Source organism: Oncorhynchus keta, chromosome 11 (genome assembly GCF_023373465.1).
Source record: "Oncorhynchus keta strain PuntledgeMale-10-30-2019 chromosome 11, Oket_V2, whole genome shotgun sequence".
Taxonomy (NCBI): domain Eukaryota; kingdom Metazoa; phylum Chordata; class Actinopteri; order Salmoniformes; family Salmonidae; genus Oncorhynchus; species Oncorhynchus keta.
In genome coordinates, this window is record NC_068431.1 from 41,489,240 (window position 1) to 41,506,020 (window position 16,781).

General features: G+C 47.2%; 1 protein-coding gene and 1 long non-coding RNA gene across 17 annotated transcripts in view; one reads left to right on the top strand and one right to left on the bottom strand.

Moving 5' to 3' along the window:
- The window catches only part of LOC118389693 (RNA-binding protein Musashi homolog 2-like), a 335,623-nt gene that overhangs the window by 119,898 nt on the left and 198,944 nt on the right, over window positions 1-16,781 (bottom strand). The gene's annotated exons all lie outside the window — the stretch shown is intronic.
- Window positions 12,445-13,405, top strand: LOC127906188 (uncharacterized). Of its 2 annotated transcripts, none has more exons than XR_008060584.1 (4): window positions 12,445-12,561; window positions 12,611-12,710; window positions 12,809-12,908; window positions 13,009-13,405. It is a non-coding gene; the product is annotated as an uncharacterized LOC127906188 (long non-coding RNA). The 2 variants fall into 2 exon arrangements; XR_008060585.1 differs by having other exon boundaries at window positions 12,445-12,511.

The window sequence follows — 16,781 nt, forward strand, 5'->3', positions numbered from 1 at the left end:
ATTTCTCTACTATCTATCTGTCTCTCTCTCTCTCTATCACACACACACACACACACACACACACACACACACACACACACACACACACACACACACACACACACACACACACACACACACACACACACACACACACACACACACACACACACACACACACACACACACACACACACGTGCTAGGTTCTCAAGCGTGAAACCAGAAGGACATGTGAGGAAAACAGCCACTTATCAGCCCATGTAATGTGTGAAGAGCACTTCTACAGACATGTGGCTTGATAAATAAATCCTCACCCCTGAGAGCCAAGGCTTTACTACATGTATCTGCTTTACCTTCAACTGAGAGCCCAGGCTTCAGAATGTACAACTGTACATCCATCCTCCTCTGTATCTAAATGAGCCAAACACACACACACCACAAAACAGCACGGTTATAGCAGAGGAAAACAGGAGAGCGGTGCACGCAGTGTTGCCGCAGAAACAGTCATCATTAAGCAATTTGTTCGCTTTTATTACAGCCATTGTAATGAAATGATAATTGAACACTGGGCTGGGCTGGGCATGCAGCAGCATCAGGGGCTAGCGCTAACTATCTGCTGCTCCCATCGTCCTCTTCTTATCAATTAGCGCTACAATAACATCGCCCCGATGTTGCTGATAACGCCATTAGCATTTTGATTGAACACACAAAAACACAATGTGCCACGGAGAGGCGCGCTGGTGCCAGAGGACTGTTCTCCTGCGTGATGTTTTCACTCATTTCCATGGGGGGAATGTCACTTTGGTTTGACAAAGAGAGGGGTGGAGAGATGGATTGAGGGAGATGGGAAGAGAGGCAGGATGGAAGGAAGGACAGGGAAAAAGGAGGAGGGGGTTGGAAGCAGGCAGGTGGGAGAAATGAAAGAACAAAGGGAGAATGTAAAAATGCCATTTCTGAAGGGACTGCTGTGGCATTTACAGGGGGAAATGAAATTAAATCTGAGAGCCAGACAGAGAGAGCGCAGGGGAGAGTAAGGAGAAAGAGAGAGAGAGCGTGAGAGAGGTAACGCTCATTTATGAGAAATGAGACAGAGGCAGGACTTTGAAAGGCTGGCTGCTGCTGTGTGATGGATCGGGAGGAGGGAGAGGGTTGGGAGGGAGGAGGGTGTAGAGCCTGAGAAGGATCACTGATTGGAATCCTTTGAGGCACGATTTCAGGAAAAAAAGTGAATTCTCAAGTCAGAGAAACAAACAGTGAACAAAAAGCTGCTGGAGGGAGATTCCCCTGGGGACCAAAGTTGGACAGGCAGAGGCAAAGGTGAGAGGGGTTTGGAGGGAGACAAAGAGACACAAGGGAGAAAGAGGGAGAGACATTGTGGAGAAAAGAGCAAAAGAAAAAAAGGGAACGGGAGAAAGAGAGAAAGAGAGAGAGTACAAGTAAGGGAATGATGGAGGGAGATAAAGGAAGATTGGAGAAAGCTACCTTTGATGCACCTCCTCTCCCTGTGTGGCGGTGAGGATAGAGGGATGTGAGAATAATAGAGGGAAGGTTTGTGTGAATGTCTGTTCTAATGTTTACGTGAGTGTGAAAGGCTTGGATTGATGACAAGCGAGCTGCTCATTTAGCGTGTGTTTGCAATTGGAGCCCACACGCTCCCAAGTGTGAACGTGCTGAGACACAAAGAGACGCGCACGGAAGGCACACACACCAACACACACGCATGCACACATGCGCACCCACACAGGGGAGTGCTGCTAAGACAGTGGTTGTGTGTCGAGGTGTAGAGGCAGCCCCTGAAGCAAGGCAGAACTACACAGCCCCCATATGAAAGCCTCCCCTCTCGACATGAGCTCCTCTACCCAATGCCGCCTGACAGCAGAGCACACTGAACCTCCTCTCTTCCTCTTTTTCAAAGCCACCTGAACAAACACCCTTTATTCGCTCCATTCTTCCAGCAGACACTTATCAAAGGCAGCCTATGTGATACCGTGTGGAGTGCCAAACGGCACACACACCTTTCAGAGCACATTGGAGGGAGGAAGAAAAAAAGTGCTGGGAGAAGAGAGGAAACACATTTAACCAGTGTTGGAGGTACTACAGCACAAATGCATGGGAGCTAGATGGCAAAACACACCACTGTATTTTAGGGGCACTGCCTATTAAGTAGGCTTGTCTGCATGTGAATGAAGTAGAACAATTCAGATATGAAAAGCAATATGAATACAAGCACAGGTGCACACGCATGCATGCACGCGCACACTCGCCACATACACACACAGCCTCCCTCCCACTCTGTCCCTCTCCAGCGCTCAGATGACATTTCATCCTTCATTGAGGTACAATAGAGAGAACACAGGGGCTTATTAAACATGATATCATCCCACTTGCATGCCTGTGTGACCTCACTTAATAAGTGGCCCTCATGAACTATTGATGAGATTCCATGTTGGAGGGCCACAAATGGCCGGGCCCCGGCTCCACTCAGCACAAATAAACGGCCCCACCAGAGAGAGAGAGAGAGAGAGAGAAAGAAAGAGAGAGAGAAAGCGAGAGAGCCAAGTGCCACCACTAAAATACGCTGATAGCATTCCGGGCCTGTTCAATTTCACAAATTCTGATATATTTTCAATCATTTTCATGTTGTCTTTCCTTCACCAAGCTACAGCAACCAGTAAAAATAAGGGAAGGGAGGGAGGGCGAAGAGTTTGGCAAAGTACACCCTTGACAGGAAGCAAATAGCATTGAGGGAATCCCACCCTTTTCCTAGAACCTGTCAAGCTCAATCAAACCGATGAGAAGACGGCGACGGACGGATTCTCTGAGGGGAGACAAGTGCCACGTTCAACTCAATTAGCACAGCACCGCCGTTACTACGCCAACAGGAGATGAAATCTCACTATGATTGGCAACCTGTCAGTCCAGCTGCAGAGGTGGAAAACAACGATAATAGCACCCACAATAAAATAAATTGAGTAGACAAATAAATAAATGGAACAAAACGGCAGCGCAGGGCTCTGCATTAGAGAGAGAGGCAGGCGTTGAAAAGCAGGCGCATAATGTGAACAGAGTTGCCTGGTATTGCAACTGCTCGGCCTCCGACCGCAAGGCACTACAGAGGGTAGTGCGTACGGCCCAGCACATCACTGGGGCCAAGCTTCCTGCCATCCAGGACCTATATACTAGGTGGTGTCAGAGGAAGGCTCTACAAATTGTCAATGACTCCAGCCACCCTAGACAAAGACTGTTCTCTCTGCTACCGCACGGCAAGCGGTACCGGAGCACCAAGTCTCGGACCAAGAGGCTTCTAAACAGCTTCTACCTCCAAGCCATAAAATTCCTGATCATCTAATCAAATGGCTACCCAGACTATTTGCATTGCCCCCCTCAAATGGCTACCCAGACTGTTTGAATGCCCCCCCTCCCCCCACACACACACACACACACACACACACACATCACTGCCACTCTCTGTTGTCATCTATGCATAGTCACTTTAATAACTCTACCGACTTGTACATATTACCTCAATTACCTCGACACCGGTGCCCCGGCACATTGACTCTGTACCGGTACCCCCTGTATACAGCCCCGCTATTGTTATTTACTGCTGCTCTTTAATTATTTGTTATTATTATCGCTTACTTGTTTTGTTGGTATTTTCTTAAAATGACATTGTTGGTTAAGGGCTTGTAAGTAAGCATTTCACTGTAAGGTTGTATTCCACGCATGTGACAAATACAATTTGATTTGATTTGAGAGAAGTGCTAGGCTACTTTATGTGCACACACAAAGAGAGGAAGGAGGAGGAGAAGAGGAAGGAGGAGGAGGAGAGGAAGGTGGATACATTTGTTGTATTTACCACATGCACAAGTGTGTATTATATACTTGTGAATTGGAGGATATGTTTTGCTTATCACCCCGAGAAACCCTCGGAGAGGGGGGTCACAGCCAGGGATCAGCCCCTATTGACGGCGACACCTGGATCAATTAGGGTTAAGATTTTTTACCTAGTCAGCTCGGGGATTCGAACCAGCGACCTTTCGAATACTGTTCCAATGCTCCTAACCGGACAATGCCCTCTCTAGTTCCCTGTCTGCACATTAGAGGGCTGTGTTCATAAACTCAGGATAATTCGATAAAATCCAAATAACTTCACAGATCTTCATTGTAAAGGGTTTAAACACTGTTTCCCATGCTTGTTCAATGAATCATGAACAATTAATGAACATGCACCTGTGGAATGGTCGTTAAGACACTAACAGCTTACAGACCATAGGCAATTAAGGTCACAGTTATGAAAACTTAGGACACTAAAGAGGCCTTTCTACTGAAAAACACAAAAAGAAAGATGCCCAGGGTCTCTGCTTTTCAGCGTGAACGTGCCTTAGGCATGCTGCAAGGAGGCATGAGGACTGCAGATGTGGCCAGGGCAGTAAATTGCAATGTTCGTACTGTGAGACGCCTAAGACAGCGCTACAGGGAGACAGAACGGACAGCTGATCGTCCTCGCAGTGGCAGACCATGTGTAACAACACCTGCACAGGATCAGTACATCCGAACATCACACCTGCGGGACAGGTACAGGATGGCAACAACAACTGCTCGAGTTACACCAGGAACGCACAATCCCTCCATCAGTGCTCAAACTGTCCGCAATAGGCTGAGAGAGGCTGGACTGAGGGCTTGTAGGCCTGTTGTAAGGCAGGTCCTCACCAGACATCACCGGCAACAATGTCGCCTATGGGCACAAACTCACCATCGCTGGACCAGACAGGATTGGCAAAAAGCCAGGATCTCAATCCAATTGAGCACGTCTGGGACCTGTTGGATCGGAGGGTGAGGGCTAGGGCCATTCCCCCGGGAACTTGTCCGGGAACTTGCAGGTGCCTTGGTGGAAGAGTGGGGTAACATCTCACGGCAAGAACTGGCAAATCTGGTGCAGTCCATGAGGAGGAGATGCACTGCAGGACTTAATGCAGCTGGTGGACACACCACTGACTGTTACTTTTGAGTTTGCCGTGTCTTATCCCGTGTAAATAGTCATTTTTTTCATATATATCTTAATCTCACTTTCTATCTATGAACTAAATATACTTTTCTGCAACCCATCTCACCAAATGTGGTACGGATCAGCTATTTTTATTCCTTATAACTGAAACCTCCATCAAGAGCTAGTCAGCTAACTAGCCACGGCTAGCGGTCTTCACCTTTAGCTTGGACACCTGCCAGCTTTAGCTTGGACAATACCTGCCAGTCTGCACAGCGCGATATCATCACAAAGCATATCGGACTGCTTCTCTTCTTCTCCACACCACTGGATTCCTGCCGCAAGCTATGGATCTTTACACCGGATCATCGCAGCTAGCTAGCTGCAATCGAGTGGCTACTGTTAGCTAACGCCTCTGTCCCGAAGCAAGCACCAGTTAGCCTTGAGCTAGCATCGAGCTAGGCCCATATACCAGCTAACTTCTTGGGCTACAATACCTCTTTTGCCAATTGGCCTGGACCCTTTATTGTCGACACGGAGCCCCTCTCATTCATCCAGCCTTATTTCAGCTCACTGGTCACCATAGCAACACCCACCCGTAGCACGTGCTCCAGCAGGTATATTTCACTCGTCATCCCCAAAGCCAACACCTCCTTTGTCTGCCTTTCCTTCCAGTTCTCTGCTGCCAATGACTGGAACAAATTGCAAAAAGCACTGAAGCTAGTGTGGAAGGACCACCAGAGGGCAGGCTGGGCTCATGGATAGTAGCCCAACAAGGCATGGGAGACAAGGTAACCAGAGGCAATTAAGCACAGCTGACGGTACTAATGACATACTCTCCTTCCCCTATAAGAGAGAGAATGGAACCAGCAGAGAGAGGGGGAAACTATCTCGGGAAGATGGCCACCGAGAGAGAGGAGCTATCCAGGAAGAACCACTAAGACGGTGACAATCCCGTGACTTTTTGTTGTAGTTTAAAGATAAGCCTATTGTGTTCCTGTTTCATCTGGAGAAGAAGATGTATGTTGTTCCTTGGAAGATTTTCATTGATTATGTTGGAGTGTTTGTGTTGACCAAATGCCCTCAATAGAGAACTGTGTTCAATCAAGAAAACCTACTCCTGACTCGTTTATTCCACCTTCCCGCTTTAGAGTGACGCCCAATTACTTGGTCCGCTCACACTAGAGACTTGTATATCTCCCTGTTGAACTTTAAGCATCAGCTGTCAGAGTAGCTTACTGCACCTGTACACAGCCCATCTGTAAATAGCCCACCCAACTACCACATCCCCATATTGTTATTTATATTAGCTATTTTGCACCCTGGGATCCCTACTTGCACGTCATCATCTGCACATCTATCACTCCATTGCTAAATTGTAATTATTTTGCCACTATGGCCTATTTATTGTCTTACCTCCCTAATCTTACAACATTTACACACACTGTATATAGATTTTTGTATTATTATTATTGTATTATTGACTGTTTGTTTATCCCATGTGCAACTCTGTGTTGTTGTCGAACTGCTTTGCTTTATCTTGGCCAGGGCGCAGTTGTAAATGAGAACTTGTTCTCCACTGGCCTACCTGGTTAAATAAAGGTGAAATATATATATATTGTTTTTAAATTACTGACCACAACACACACACATGCGCACACACACACACATGCGCACACACACACACACACACACACACTCCTCACTGACCATCAGAGCCCCTGTGGAAGGGGAGCAGGGTATAGACGACTCTCCTGATACACTGACTGGCTGAAATGGAATTCTGTGGTTTGCAACCTCCCGTAGCCCCCTCCATGTTCACCGTGGCCCTTACAGCAGCTCCTCTGCTAGGAGAAATGGCTCCCAGCTGACATGACACAGGGAGGAGGAGTCAGGAGAGATGGATCAACTAGGTGGAGAATTGAGGGGTACATCTGTAGTGATAGGGGCCAGGTGGAGCTGGGAGAGCGGTGAGTGGGCCCTTCCTTGTAAATAATGGATGACCAATCTCAGGCCTGTTAAGTTCTTCCTCAGGCACACTGAGCACTGAGGGAGGGCCTGTTAAGTTCTTCCCCGGGCACACTGAGCACTGCGGGAGGGCCTGGGGCTGGGAGGGGACACGTACCCTCAAAACAGCTGGTTATTACCACTGTTTTATCATTAATTCAAAGGCGCTCTTACATCAGGTAACTGATCCTGCCACTGCAGCTGCTCCCACTGACTCTCACCAACAGCTGGGGTTGGCCCCCTCCCCTGCCAATCAGCTGGAGCTACTGCCATTGGCCAATCAGTGGGCCAGCAGGTGGCCAATCAGTAGCTAAAGGGGGCGGCATTGGTCAACGGAGCATCTGGAAGGGAAGGTCAATGCAGTCAGATGGAAGAGCATTTAGTTGGTGAAATAAATGTAATGTTGGACATGATCGATAGGGGGCTAACAGCTGAGGCATTCCCAGGATAACACCAAACACTGTAGCCATTTAAAATCTCAAGGCACAGAGATAGAGAGTTAGAAGGACTTTTCCCATAATCTAATGGTAGAGGATTCAGCTTGAGGTGATGTAATGTATATTTTATTCAGCTTCCAATCTTCCTGCGAAATGTGAAAAAATGATTGCCGTGGCATTGCTGCTGATTGTGATGACCTTAGACGCAACTATGGGAGAAATGCAAACAACGGCAGAAAGAAATCAGCTTAGTTGTACATCATCTGTACTGGAGAGAAATTCATGAAGAGTTGTGAGGAGCAGTGGCTGTGATGTCACTTTAACAGGAGCTGATACATTAAAGGCTCCTGGATAATGAAGGATGGAAGGAAGGGTTTGAGGCTCCGTTTCAGATAAACATCATCAAAAGCGGCGGTTTACAGGATGTGATCCTCTGATTATAGCCTCCAGAGCTGACTGCTATTTGATCAGCTGCCCGATACGGCCTTATCCCATGTACAAGTAACTACCAAAATAAAGGAAACACCAACATAAAGTGTCTTAGGGCGCCACCATGAGCCGTCAAAACAGCTTCAATGCACCTTGTCATAGATTCTACAAGTGCCTGGAACTCTATTGGAGGGATGCGACACCGTTCTTCCACAAGAAATTGTTTTGTCGATGGTGGTGAAGAATGCTGTCTCAGGCGCCGCTCCAAAATCCCCCATAAGTGTTCAATTGTGTTGAGATCTGGTGACTGAAACATACACACACACCCTGTAAACCCCACTAGGCTACTTTAAGACCCCTCTTTCAAAGTCACTGAGATCTTTTAGCCATGGTAGCCAAAACAATGGGCAAATGGGCAATTTTATACATGACCCTAAGCATGATGGGATGTTCGTGTCTTAATTAAATGAAGAACCACACGTGTGGATTCCCCTGCTTCCAATATACTTTGTATCCCTCATTAACTGAAGTGTTTCCTTTATTCTGGCAGGTACCTGTATCTCTATCGCTCTTTGACATTGCCAACAAGATTAGCTTTGATGGAAGACAATCCATAGTGTCAGCCTGTTCTCCACAGCACTCACATTGTTTGTCTGAGAGAGAGTATTACAATGGTGTCGCAAGGGATGTGAGGGGACAGGTCTTTAAATTGTGGAAACATGTACTGAAATCTATGGGACAAAATGAAGGGAATGAAATAGACTAAAGAAATACATCTAAGGTAGCTGCCATCTGGAGTCTTCCAGTGATGCGACCTAGGGTTCACTGAACATTTGGAATAGCTAGCAAAAATAGTACCTATTCCAGACAGAAACAGACAGTTAGTTCTGAAGAAAATTACCCTTACCTAACTGTGAAGAGAAGAGAAATGTGGCCTTTTAAAAAGAACACAGGTCAAATAAATTACAATATTTCCCTTGCAGAGAGAGAGTTGCTCTCCACAGCTGTTGGCAATCTTCAGATCCTAATGATGTTCTATGTATTATATATTTACCACTCAGGCTCCCTCCAAGAAGCTGCCAGAAAACAGCCCTGCACTGACTAAACACACACATCCCCTGTTTACTCTCATCTCTAATAGGCTAGCTAGGACATAACAGAGAGATACGTCTAAAGGTGATTACTGTGTTACTTTGATTTGGTGTGTGTGTGTGTGTGTGTGTGTGTGTGTGTGTGTGTGTGTGTGTGTGTGTGTGTGTGTGTGTGTGTGTGTGTGTGTGTGTGTGTGTGTGTGTGTGTGTGTGTGTATACAATGGGGCAAAAAAGTATTTAGTCAGCCACCAATTGTGCAAGTTCTCCCACTTAAAAATATGAGAGAGGCCTGTAATTTTCATCATAGGTACACTTCAACTATGACAGACAAAATGAGAAAAAAAATCCAGAAAATCACATTGTAGGATTTTTTATGAATTTATTTGCAAATTATGGTGGAAAATAAGTATTTGGTCAATAACAAAAGTTTATCTCAATACTTTGTTATATACCCTTTGTTGGCAATGACAGAGGTCAAACGTTTTCTGTAAGTCTTCACAAGGTTTTCACACACTGTTACTGGTATTTTGGCCCATTCCTCTATGCAGATCTCCTCTAGAGCAGTGATGTTTTGGGGCTGTTGCTGGGCAACACAGACTTTCAACTCCCTCCAAAGATTTTCTATGGGGTTGAGATCTGGAGATTGGCTAGGCCACTCCAGGACCTTGAAATGCTTCTTACGAAGCCACTCCTTCGTTGCCCGGGCGGTGTGTTTGGGATCATTGTCATGCTGAAAGACCCAGCCACGTTTCATCCTAATAATTGCTCCCACAGTTGTCCATACACCTATGTTTCAGCATGTCCGACCATGAACCTATATCTAATCTCATCCCTGCTTTCTGAAGCGCTAGTGGGTAATTAATGCGGTGCATCATTGTTGTGGAGAGCGGTGTAACAACGGCTGCATATTTCCCTGTCTAGGACCCACTGCTATCCGACAGAGACCCAGCGAGCAGGTTTTAAAAACAAGTTAGGAAGACAAAGAGCGACACAATCTACTTACAGTGCACAGTGGGCACTTAGGCATTCCCCCATGTGCTGTGCTCAGCTGTAAACGGTGCTCGCAGCCCTAGCAGCCTAGCACAGCGCTGGCAGGCACAGACCATGGTATAATTAAATGCAACAATGCAGATTGAGGGAACGGACCGAGGGGGCTCTCTCTACTTCATCCTGCTGTGTGTTGATCCAGTCCAGCTCCATTACCTACAGAGGAGAGAACTCTTAGGGGCTTCCAGCTCACACACAGCTCTGCTCACACCGTCCTACACTGGGCTCACTAGGCACCACATCGCATAGCCTCAAGGCCGGAAAATGATGGTCAAGGTAACGTGTAGTAAGCTATGTAGAGCATATCCTGGAAATATTCATGGAAATGTTCATGGAATTACATTACCTTTAAGGAAATATCTTTACAACCAGTGATATACTGTTGGTAGACCTTGATGCGCTGTGAACATGAACACACTGCATTGATTTATTGTACAGTAGTATACCAGTCAAACTTGTCTTATTCACATGCTCCTATATATGTACTCTGGTAGCTACAGTATATGTGGAGGTAGTGGACACATCCATACAGAGTGGATGTAGACTCAGCATTCCTGGCCACTGGTCTCAATCTCCCCCAAGAGGGACTTTAACCTCAGTAAAACCACTATTAGGTGTTCTCAGAATGATGATGTGAGCAGTGTGAACCCTCCCCGGTGGTTTCACTTTCTAAGAGCATCCGCCGGGTCACCGATAGAAGAGCTCCCGGGTATTAAAAGGTCAGAGGTTACCTAACTCGCAATATGATGACAATCCCGAGCTGGTATTTTCATTTCCTGAAGAAACCCTTCCGCCATGGCAGCCGAGGAACGGCTGTTTGCTTGTTTTCTTTTAAATAAATCCATCTCTGCTTTTAATAGAGAAGCAGGGACATAGAGGAAAATGTAATGTTGACTCGCTCAAGAGACAAACACACACAGTGAACCAGAAAATGCCACACACCAAAAAACTGAAATATCCATTTCAGACAGGCACATGCACCCGCGCACGCGCGCACGCGCGCACGCACGCACGCACGCACGCACGCACGCACGCACGCACGCACGCACACACACACACACACACACACACACACACACACACACACACACACACACACACACAGACTTTACACCTGCAAACAGAGAGAAATGTTAACTTCTACATGGTGTTTGTGGGCTATCCTTAATGCTCCTTAATGCTTCTCCAGAGGTGAACTGCGATGCAGACAGCCAGTGTGACTAACTGATGTTTTAAATGGCAACACGCTTCACCCATGGTGAGAGATTGGGATAGGGAAGTGCCTCAGGCACTGCTTTCTTCCTCAATCTTTTTTTACCCAGAGATGCCTGACCCCATCCAGCACCCTAAACAGGTAGTGTCCGTGCGAGACCAGCACTGGAGATGCTCAGTCAGCCATCTGGTCACCTTCAGGCCAAAACCACAGTCATAAAAACACTGAACTGTTAGAGATGACTCAACTGAAATGACCAGCAAACTAACAAGAGAGAGGGTAGAGAGGGTAGAGAGGGTAAGAGAGGATAGAGAGGGTAAGAGAGGGTAGAGAGGGTAAGAGAGGGTAGAGAGGGTAAGAGAGGGTAAGAGAGGGTAGAGAGGGTAAGAGAGGGTAAGATGGCCTGGGCGAGTGAGTCTCAGTCTGGATGGGAGTCACAGTCAGACACAGGGATGTGTCACATTAAACTCCCACTGGGCACACACTGGTTGAATCGACGTTGTTCCATGTCATTTCAATGAAATTATGTTGAACCAACGTGGAATAGATGTTGAATTGACGTCTGTTCCCAGTGGTCAGTAAACACTGGCGAGCGGGCGGGCATAGAGGATGCGTGAGCTAGGTCGCCTCTCCACAGCTCTGCTCAGCGACAGGCAGGCCCACTCCCCCGGCTGGGGCTGGGCGGTGATGAGCTCTAGCAGTGATTAAGATAGACTAAACACATCATTTCCTTTGTCAACGTGATTAGGCCAGGGAGACGAGCCCTCAGGTGGAGGAGGGGGTAATGCATATGATTAGGCCAGGGAGACGAGCCCTCAGGTGGAGGAGGGGGTAATGCATATGATTAGGCCAGGGAGACGAGCCCTCAGGTGGAGGAGGGGGTAATGCATATGATTAGGCCAGGGAGACGAGCCCTCAGGTGGAGGAGGGGGTAATGCATATGATTAGGCCAGGGAGACGAGCCCTCAGGTGGAGGAGGGGGTAATGCATATGATTAGGCCAGGGAGACGAGCCCTCAGGTGGAGGAGGGGGTAATGCATATGATTAGGCCAGGGAAACGAGCCCTCAGGTGGAGGAGGGGGTAATGCATATGATTAGGCCAGGGAGACGAGCCCTCAGGTGGAGGAGGGGGTAATGCATATGATTAGGCCAGGGAGACGAGCCCTAAGGTGGAGGAGGGGGTAATGCATCTGATTAGGCCAGGGAGACGAGCCCTCAGGTGGAGGAGGGGGTAATGCATATGATTAGGCCAGGGAGACGAGCCCTAAGGTGGAGGAGGGGGTAATGCATTTGATTAGGCCAGGGAGACGAGCCCTCAGGTGGAGGAGGGGGTAATGCATATGATTAGGCCAGGGAGACGAGCCCTCAGGTGGAGGAGGGGTAATGCATATGATTAGGCCAGGGAGACGAGCCCTCAGGTGGAGGAGGGGGTAATGCATATGATTAGGCCAGGGAGACGAGCCCTCAGGTGGAGGAGGGGGTAATGCATATGATTAGGCCAGGGAGACGAGCCCTCAGGTGGAGGAGGGGTAATGCATATGATTAGGCCAGGGAGACGAGCCCTCAGGTGGAGGAGGGGGTAATGCATATAATTAGGCCAGGGGACGAGCCCTAAGGTGGAGGAGGGGGTAATGCATATGATTAGGCCAGGGAGACGAGCCCTCAGGTGGAGGAGGGGGTAATGCATATGATTAGGCCAGGGAGACGAGCCCTCAGGTGGAGGAGGGGGTAATGCATTTGATTAGGCCAGGGAGACGAGCCCTCAGGTGGAGGAGGGGGTAATGCATATAATTAGGCCAGGGAGACGAGCCCTAAGGTGGAGGAGGGGGTAATGCATATGATTAGGCCAGGGAGACGAGCCCTCAGGTGGAGGAGGGGGTAATGCATATGATTAGGCCAGGGAGACGAGCCCTCAGGTGGAGGAGGGGTTAATGCATATGATTAGGTGTGCCATTTAGATGCCATTCCCACTAATGGCTAATATCAGGTTAGTCACGGGGAGAACATACTGCAGAGAATTTACCTAGCTAATGTTGATGGTGTTGGAACTCTTCAAACGATGCGATGGGGAAATTTAGAGAACATCTAATAACATTTGCTGTGGGATTGTGTCAGGTGTTCGCCCCCAGGGCTCCCAGCCAGATCCATCCTGTTTTCTCTGTTCTCTCTAGCAGATTGTCATTGGCCACAGAGGACCTCCACACACTGTCAACATCCCGACTGAGTGTGGGACTATAACACTGGAGTTTGAAATGGGTTGTGTAGGAAATGTGCCATTACACAGAGTGAAGGGCTGTATCCAATATCAAGGGTCTACATAATGTGCTGTAGATATGATAGTTCAGTTCACACAAACAACAACAACCCGGCTGCACATGCGGTGCTCTGAGTAGAGCCAATATATATATGAGTGTTTGGGTAAGAAATGAAAGGGATCGTCCCCTTTTCAACCGCTCGTCTTGGCTGACATATCAAAGCGAGTGTCTGAAGTTACGCCATCTTTAAGACTCAAACAGTCCCTCTGTCTCCTAAATCCCCTCTTAACTTGTCGGAACAAAGAGAAGCCTCATCAAAACTCGGACACAAAATATAAAGAATACTAGGATGTTCTCTCTCAGCCGTGCAGGATTCATTTGGTAAATGATCTGTGTCGTGGAGTAATAATCATAGGGTATTTTGGAGGGATTTGAGGGCCAGGCCGGGAGGCATCCGCTGGAGTGATCTCTAATTGCTGGAAGCGGAGGCCTCGACTGCCTGCCGCTCTTTTGAAGCCACCGGCTACTGCTCCCAGCCAGAGGAACCAACCAGCAGGAGGAGGCGTCCCACAGAGCCACTCTCTCACTCCGTCTCTCTGCTCTCCTTCCTCTCCTTTCCTCCTATGCTCCCCGGGCCTGCAATCCCTCTCCAGCACACAGACACCCCGCGCTATGCTCCACTCCGACGGCCATCTTTAATCCCCCACTGCTAGTTGTTTATGTGGCTGTGTGACGTCGCAGGTGAGGGCCTCTCTCTCAGGGAGGGAGTGAGGGAGCGGTGGCTGCAGCCTGCATGGCCCAGCCTCCAGGGCGAGAGTGTGCAGAAGTAAAGGGAGATTTTGTTTAAAATAATGAATGTTATATAACGAGAGGACAGAGGCCTAATGGTTGCACTTATAGGCTGTTCTTATCGTCCAACGAGACAGTGATTATCTCAATATGAACAATGGAGAAATAAATAATGGAGAGGAGTTTAGCCAGATGGCCGGAACACTATGACACCTGATTATATTCCAGTCTTAACTGTGTATTTAATGCCATAACAATCCATTTCAAGAGAAATAACTTCCACTTTCTAGCTACAAGAGGTAAACATATGCTGCACTGTACATATACATGTTCACTCACACACACACACACATACGGCTGTGCATATAGACATAGCACTGGACACACCTACTCATTCAAGAGTTTTTCTTTATTTGAACTATTTTCTACAATAATAGTGAAGACATCAAAACTAAACAAAATACAAATATATTTGAGATTCTTCAAAGTAGCCACCCTTTGCCTTGATGACAGCTTTGCACACTCTTGGCATTCCCTCAACCAGCTTCACCTGGAATGCTTTTCCAACAGTCTTCAGTTCCCACATATGCTGAGCTCTTGTTGGCTGCTTTTCCTGCACTCTGCAGTCCAACTCATCCCAAAGCATCTCAATTGGGTTGAGGTCAGGTGATTGTGGAGGCCAAGTCATCTGATGAAGCAACATCCCACTTCTTCTTGGTCAAATAGCCCTTACACAGCCTGGAGGTGTGTTGGGTCTTTCTTTGTCTTGTTGAAAAACAAATGATAGTCTCACTAAGCGCAAACCAGATGGGATGGCTGCAGAATTCTGTGGAAGCCATGCTGGTTAAGTGTGCCTAAATAAATAACCGACAGTGTGACCAGCAAAGCACCCCCCCCCCACCATCACACCTCCTCCATGTTTCGTTGGGAACTACACATACGGAGATCATCCATTCACCTACTCTGCATCTCACAAAGACACGGTGGTTGGAACCAAAAATCTCAAATTTGGACTTATCAACCCAAAGGACAGATTTCCACCAGTCTAATGTCCATTGATCGTGTTTCTTGGCTCAAGCAAGTCTCTTCTTATTATTGGTGTCCTTTAGTAGTGGTTTCTTTGCAGCAATTCGGCCATTAAGACCTGATTCACGCAGTCTCCTCTGAACAGTTGATGTTGAGATGCGTCCATTACTTGAACTCTGTGAAGCATTTGTTTGGGCTGCAATTTCTGAGGTTGATAACTCTAATGAACATATCCTCTGCAGCAGAGGTAACTCTGTGTCTTCCTTTCTTGTGGCAGTCCTCATGAGAGCCAGTTTCATCATGGCTCTTGATTGTTTTTGCAACTGAACTTTAAGAAACTTTCTAAATTCTTGAAGTTTTCCATATTGACTGACATTCATGTCTTAAAGTAATGATGTACTGTTGTTTCTCTTTGCTTTTTTGAGCTGTTCTTGACATAATATGGACTTTTACCAAATAGTGCTTTCTTCTGTATACCAACCCTACCTTGGCACAACACAACTGATTGGCTCAAACGCATTAAGAAGGAAATACATTTCACAAATTCACTTTGAACTAGGCACACCTGTTAATTGAAATGCATTCCAGGTTTGGATCATGAAGCTGGTTGAGAGAATGACAAAAGTGTTCAAAGCTGTCATTAAGGCAAAGGGTGACTACTTTGAAGAATCTCAAATATATTTGGGATTTGTTTAATACTTTTAAAAAATTTAATAGTGTTGAGGTCTTCACTAATATTCTACAACGTATAAAATAGTAAAAATAAAGAAACCCCTTGAATGAGGTGCATCCAAACCTTTGACTGGTACTGTATATACACTAACACATCTTCATAAGTCACACAGACATATCCCCCCACACATAGACAGACGCAAACACACACAGCATTGCACAGACCCGTGCCTGGTTGTTTGGAAGCGAGGCGAGACTGGCGCAGTGTGACATTGACTCCTTGGTGCCAACCGGGAGGCTAGAGCTGAGATCCGTCCCTGGGCTGCCGATCCAGGTAAGCAGATTACAGACACACACAATACAGCCCTCTGTTCATGTTCCAGGAACAAACCAGGCCTTTCAGCCCACAGAAAAACCTAACCACGCTGCTTCTGCGTGCCCATCGATTCTCTCTCTCTCTCTCTCTCTCTCTCTCTCTCTCTCTCTCTCTCTCTCTCTCTCTCTCTCTCTCTCTCTCTCTCTCTCTCTCTCTCTCTCTCTCTCTCTCTCTCTCTCTCTCTCTCTCTCTCTCTCTCTCTCTCTCTCTCTCTCTCTCTCTCTCTCTCTCTCTCTCTCTCTCTCTCTCTCTCTCTCTCTCTCTCTCTCTCTCTCTCTCTCTCTCAAAATTGTCAACGGGACAACAGTAACAACAATAACCAAGTGTCAAAATAACCATACATTCAACAATAACAATAAGCATACAGTAGAGGACATGTGCAGGTTGATTGGCCAGCCAGACACTGTCCCTCAACTTATGGCCGGCAGCAATGTAGTGCGCTGCCAACCCACATCTCTCTGCGTCCTCCCC